Source organism: Sceloporus occidentalis, unplaced genomic scaffold (genome assembly GCF_023333645.1).
Source record: "Sceloporus occidentalis isolate IW3139 unplaced genomic scaffold, rSceOcc1.0.p SCAF_134, whole genome shotgun sequence".
Lineage (NCBI taxonomy): Eukaryota > Metazoa > Chordata > Lepidosauria > Squamata > Phrynosomatidae > Sceloporus > Sceloporus occidentalis.
Window position 1 is genome coordinate 2727970 of NW_028317114.1, and position 7377 is coordinate 2735346.

Sequence of the window (7377 nt, forward strand, 5' to 3'; positions counted from 1 at the left end):
ATAGAAAGAAAGTAAATCATCTTTTTCTTAAAATTATCATGAATTCAAAATATTGAATTAAATTTATAAAATTAAATCGTTAGTAAATTATTTAAACAGAACCTAAGAACTGACCGTATGGGCCCAGGGAGTCTCTATTTCTTCCAAGGGAGGAGGCTCGGGGTAATATCCAGTATCCTCCTCCTCCTCCTCTTCATCACCGGCGATGGTAATGATGGAAAGGCCATCTCTGGTAATGGTTGTGATGGAAATGCCGTAGACATTAACGGTAAGGATGAAAACACCGTAGTACGAAATGTTCATGATGGAAAGGCCATCGTCCATATAGGTGGTGATGAAAATGCCACCTTCAGTGATGGTAAGGACAGAAAGGCCTTCCTCATTAACACCAAACTGTGGAGGTGTTGTGAAATAGTTTTCCTGCAAATAGAAAGAACATAAAACATCCTTTTCTTCACATTTTGATATCTTCATAGAAATAATCTTTGTGTAGAAATGAAATCTGGCCCAAACCATTCATACCTCATCGTATCTCTCATCCATGGTTAATCTCCTGAAGAACACGCTAAGAGCAATGGTACCAAAGCTAGATCTGTAGAACACTCCTGACCACCTGCTGCTCTACTGATGGAAAGCTTTGTCTGACTTGAGCTTACATGGGTATCAACAATGACATCACAAAGATTCTATGACATAATAGTAGGAGCTTGGTGTTGTGAGCAGGGCTTAGTTACTAGATACCAGCAGGATATTTTCTGAATGTTTTAATAATAGAATCAGACTAATTGGACTTGGAAGAGCAAACATTTTTTTGGTTGTATATGAAATAAATAACTAATAACAAAGTAACGATTTGCATTCATTGCCTGTATTAAACAGAACAATTTATAAAGATGTCTTATATAGGAGATAGTAAAAGTAATTGTTTTCTTTATTATATGCTTTGGCTGGTGTGGGTTGGAACATTTACCCCCCATATGTATTTACAAACATTTGTATATTTACCCATACGGTGAACCTATGGATGGTAGTAGATACATAGAACTGCCGAAGGGGTAGAGGTATGCCAGTGACAAGGATTGGTTTGCCGCGAAGGTGAGATTCAAACCTTTAGCCATGGCTGGTAATCTGAGTGATCCGATAGATAAGTGGACACTCATTTTGTTACATCAGAGGGACCGGAATATATATATATACTGTATATGTATGTATATTTATGTTTTTTTCAATGGTATGATTTAATAGTGGGAATTATTAATCCCCCCCCTCAGTTTTGACTGTGGTATCTAATGTGCCCCCCCCCCCATATATTGTTCCTACAGTGTCCCCCAGCTATGGTTGTTTAGTGGAAATGGTAAATATGCAGCTGTCTGCGAACATTATATATAATGGGACGAAAACCACAACTGGGTAAAACATTGTTTTAATCTGATACCAGTCATAAATAATATATAATAATAATAATAATAATAATAATAATTGAAAGCTCTGTTAGTGATGAAGATGGTTCATTGATTAGATGGTTGGGAATCTTGAGATATTCTTAGCTGTAGTCTTTTCCAAAAAAACATACAGAACATGGGAAATACGGTGAATTAATATATGACAAAAGCAGGTCAATTGTTCTTTATCTTATTTATTTATATATATATATACTTTGTAATAATTGATGAATAGCACACATCCTGGATAATTAAAATACCCTTAAAATAATCCCCCAGTGCTGTATACAGTAATAACCCCCCCAGTGCTGTAAACAGTAATAACCCCCCCCAGTGCTGCATACAGTAATAACCCCTAGCGCTGTATACAGTAACAACCCCCCAGTGCTGTATACAGTAATAACCCCCCCAGTGCTGTATACAACAGGGCTTCCTACTGCCTTTCATTCGGCTAATGATGAGACTTTTAAGGTTCTATAAAAGCTAAATAGCTAGCAATCGGTTACGTCTGGAGTAGAACACCTTGTTGCTGCATCAATCCGGTAATTACCCCAATGCCCCCCGTCTGCACTCGTTATTGGAAGACCCCCTTTCTTCGAAAACAAGAGTCTGTTTGCCTACTAAACATTCAGCTATCTAGTTAGAACCTGTATTTGGCCATTAATTGCCAGACGTGTTAGCCCTGAGTATTAAGGTCATTAGAAAGTGTCATTCTAAAGGGCCAGAGGCTTAGATGTAAAGTAAAGAGATTTTAGTTTAGTGACAGGGTAGTAGATGAGTGGAACAGCCTCCCAGCGGAAGTTGTAGAGGATAATACAGTGAGTGATCTGCCGGCAGGTTCCGTGTTTTTTACGTTTGCTGTAAAGTAGGGTTTTTTAGTAAATGGTTGGACGGAGCAGGCAGAGAGTTCTGTGGGGTTGGTCCTGGTGATGGAAGGATCTGGTGAGAATTTATTGTTGAGTTTCACAGATAATATAAGACATAATCCTGTGTTTAATGCAACGCAACATTTTTATTTTTAACATACTAACTTATTCTAACGTATTCTAACTTATTCTAACTTATTCTACAAGCAACAACAAATGCGATGACTTAATCATCCACACGCACGCCCTTCTTCATAATCCTCCTATTCCAGAATGACAGGAGTCTGCCCATGAGGCCAGGTGTTTTTTGGCTTGATCTGATCTTGGGTCTCCATTTGCAGGGAAAGCACCCATGTTTGCCAGCCTCCTCTTCCTCATCCTCCTTCTCCTCCTTTTCCTCCTCCTCATCCTCCTCTTTCTCCTTATCCTCCCCATCTGCATCATCATCAGAAATAATGATATCATCATATTTTGGGTGAGGAGTAGGGAGGTTGTTGTTCTCCTCCGAGTCGTCCTCCTCCTTGTCCTTCTCCTCTGTGTCATCTGGCATTAAGATGAAAATGTCAAATGGGTAAGGAGTAGGGAGGTTATTGTCCTCCAACGACTCTTCCTCCTCCTCGTCCTCCTCATCTGTGCCATCTGGCATAAAGATATAACAGTCCTCCTCCTCAAAGCCAAATGGGTTAGGAGTCGGGAGGTCATTGTCCTCCACCAATTCTTCCTCCTCCCCGTCTTCCTCCTCGTCCTCCTCCTCTGTGTCATCTGGCATGAAGATGTAACAGTCCTCCTCCTCAAAGCCAAATGGGTTAGGAGTCGGGAGGTCATTGTCCTCCACCAATTCTTCCTCCTCCCTGTCTTCCTCCTCGTCCTCTTCCTCATCCTCATCTGGCATTAGGATGTAACAGTCCTCCTCATTTAAGCCAAATCGGTTAGGAGTCGGGAGGTTATTGTCCTCCACCGACTCGTCCTCCTCCTCGTCCTCCTCCTTGTCCTCCTCTTCGTCGTCCTCCTCCTCCTCCTCTGTGTCATCTGGCATAAAGATGTAACAGTCCTCCTCCTCAAAGCCAAATGGGTTAGGAGTCGGGAGGTCATTGTCCTCCACCAATTCTTCCTCCTCTCTGTCTTCCTCCTCATCCTCTTCCTCATCCTCATCTGGCATATAGATGTAACAGTCCTCCTCATTTAAGCCAAATGGGTTAGGAGTTGGGAGGTTATTGGCCTGCGAATAGAAAGAAAGTAAATCATCTTTTTCTTAAAATTATCATGAATTCAAAATATTGAATTAAATTTATAAAATTAAATCGTTAGTAAATTATTTAAACAGAACCTAAGAACTGACCGTATGGGCCCAGGGAGTCTCTATTTCTTCCAAGGGAGGAGGCTCGGGGTAATATCCAGTATCATCCTCCTCCTCCTCTTCATCACCGGCGATGGTAATGATGGAAAGGCCATCTCTGGTAATGGTTGTGATGGAAATGCCGTAGACATTAACGGTAAGGATGAAAACACCGTAGTACGAAATGTTCATGATGGAAAGGCCATCGTCCATATAGGTGGTGATGAAAATGCCACCTTCAGTGATGGTAAGGACAGAAAGGCCTTCCTCATTAACACCAAACTGTGGAGGTGTTGTGAAATAGTTTTCCTGCAAATAGAAAGAACATAAAACATCCTTTTCTTCACATTTTGATATCTTCATAGAAATAATCTTTGTGTAGAAATGAAATCTGGCCCAAACCATTCATACCTCATCGTATCTCTCATCCATGGTTAATCTCCTGAAGAACACGCTAAGAGCAATGGTACCAAAGCTAGATCTGTAGAACACTCCTGACCACCTGCTGCTCTACTGATGGAAAGCTTTGTCTGACTTGAGCTTACATGGGTATCAACAATGACATCACAAAGATTCTATGACATAATAGTAGGAGCTTGGTGTTGTGAGCAGGGCTTAGTTACTAGATACCAGCAGGATATTTTCTGAATGTTTTAATAATAGAATCAGACTAATTGGACTTGGAAGAGCAAACATTTTTTTGGTTGTATATGAAATAAATAACTAATAACAAAGTAACGATTTGCATTCATTGCCTGTATTAAACAGAACAATTTATAAAGATGTCTTATATAGGAGATAGTAAAAGTAATTGCTTTCTTTATTATATGCTTTGGCTGGTGTGGGTTGGAACATTTACCCCCCATATGTATTTATAAACATTTGTATATTTACCCATACGGTGAACCTATGGATGGTAGTAGATACATAGAACTGCCGAAGGGGTAGAGGTATGCCAGTGACAAGGATTGGTTTGCCGCGAAGGTGAGATTCAAACCTTTAGCCATGGCTGGTAATCTGAGTGATCCGATAGATAAGTGGACACTCATTTTGTTACATCAGAGGGACCGGAATATATATATATACTGTATATGTATGTATATTTATGTTTTTTTCAATGGTATGATTTAATAGTGGGAATTATTAATCCCCCCCCTCAGTTTTGACTGTGGTATCTAATGTGCCCCCCCCCCATATATTGTTCCTACAGTGTCCCCCAGCTATGGTTGTTTAGTGGAAATGGTTAATATGCAGCTGTCTGCGAACATTATATATAATGGGACGAAAACCACAACTGGGTAAAACATTGTTTTAATCTGATACCAGTCATAAATAATATATAATAATAATAATAATAATAATAATAATAATAATAATAATAATAATTGAAAGCTCTGTTAGTGATGAAGATGGTTCATTGATTAGATGGTTGGGAATCTTGAGATATTCTTAGCTGTAGTCTTTTCCAAAAAAACATACAGAACATGGGAAATACGGTGAATTAATATATGACAAAAGCAGGTCAATTGTTCTTTATCTTATTTATTTATATATATATATACTTTGTAATAATTGATGAATAGCACACATCCTGGATAATTAAAATACCCTTAAAATAATCCCCCAGTGCTGTATACAGTAATAACCCCCCCCCAGTGCTGTAAACAGTAATAACCCCCCCCAGTGCTGCATACAGTAATAACCCCTAGCGCTGTATACAGTAACAACCCCCCAGTGCTGTATACAGTAATAACCCCCCCAGTGCTGTATACAACAGGGCTTCCTACTGCCTTTCATTCGGCTAATGATGAGACTTTTAAGGTTCTATAAAAGCTAAATAGCTAGCAATCGGTTACGTCTGGAGTAGAACACCTTGTTGCTGCATCAATCCGGTAATTACCCCAATGCCCCCCGTCTGCACTCGTTATTGGAAGACCCCCTTTCTTCGAAAACAAGAGTCTGTTTGCCTACTAAACATTCAGCTATCTAGTTAGAACCTGTATTTGGCCATTAATTGCCAGACGTGTTAGCCCTGAGTATTAAGGTCATTAGAAAGTGTCATTCTAAAGGGCCAGAGGCTTAGATGTAAAGTAAAGAGATTTTAGTTTAGTGACAGGGTAGTAGATGAGTGGAACAGCCTCCCAGCGGAAGTTGTAGAGGATAATACAGTGAGTGATCTGCCGGCAGGTTCCGTGTTTTTTACGTTTGCTGTAAAGTAGGGTTTTTTAGTAAATGGTTGGACGGAGCAGGCAGAGAGTTCTGTGGGGTTGGTCCTGGTGATGGAAGGATCTGGTGAGAATTTATTGTTGAGTTTCAAAGATAATATAAGACATAATCCTGTGTTTAATGCAACGCAACATTTTTATTTTTAACATACTAACTTATTCTAACGTATTCTAACTTATTCTAACTTATTCTACAAGCAACAACAAATGCGATGACTTAATCATCCACACGCACGCCCTTCTTCATAATCCTCCTATTCCAGAATGACAGGAGTCTGCCCATGAGGCCAGGTGTTTTTTGGCTTGATCTGATCTTGGGTCTCCATTTGCAGGGAAAGCACCCATGTTTGCCAGCCTCCTCTTCCTCATCCTCCTTCTCCTCCTTTTCCTCCTCCTCATCCTCCTCTTTCTCCTTATCCTCCCCATCTGCATCATCATCAGAAATAATGATATCATCATATTTTGGGTGAGGAGTAGGGAGGTTGTTGTTCTCCTCCGAGTCGTCCTCCTCCTTGTCCTTCTCCTCTGTGTCATCTGGCATTAAGATGAAAATGTCAAATGGGTAAGGAGTAGGGAGGTTATTGTCCTCCAACGACTCTTCCTCCTCCTCGTCCTCCTCATCTGTGCCATCTGGCATAAAGATATAACAGTCCTCCTCCTCAAAGCCAAATGGGTTAGGAGTCGGGAGGTCATTGTCCTCCACCAATTCTTCCTCCTCCCCGTCTTCCTCCTCGTCCTCCTCCTCTGTGTCATCTGGCATGAAGATGTAACAGTCCTCCTCCTCAAAGCCAAATGGGTTAGGAGTCGGGAGGTCATTGTCCTCCACCAATTCTTCCTCCTCCCTGTCTTCCTCCTCGTCCTCTTCCTCATCCTCATCTGGCATTAGGATGTAACAGTCCTCCTCATTTAAGCCAAATCGGTTAGGAGTCGGGAGGTTATTGTCCTCCACCGACTCGTCCTCCTCCTCGTCCTCCTCCTTGTCCTCCTCCTCGTCGTCCTCCTCCTCCTCCTCTGTGTCATCTGGCATAAAGATGTAACAGTCCTCCTCCTCAAAGCCAAATGGGTTAGGAGTCGGGAGGTCATTGTCCTCCACCAATTCTTCCTCCTCTCTGTCTTCCTCCTCGTCCTCTTCCTCATCCTCATCTGGCATTAGGATGTAACAGTCCTCCTCATTTAAGCCAAATCGGTTAGGAGTCGGGAGGTTATTGTCCTCCACCGGCTCGTCCTCCTCCTCGTCCTCCTCCTTGTCCTCCTCCTCGTCGTCCTCCTCCTCCTCCTCTGTGTCATCTGGCATATAGATGTAACAGTCCTCCTCATTTAAGCCAAATGGGTTAGGAGTTGGGAGGTTATTGGCCTGCGAATAGAAAGAAAGTAAATCATCTTTTTCTTAAAATTATCATGAATTCAAAATATTGAATTAAATTTATAAAATTAAATCGTTAGTAAATTATTTAAACAGAACCTAAGAACTGACCGTATGGGCCCAGGGAGTCTCTATTTCTTCCAAG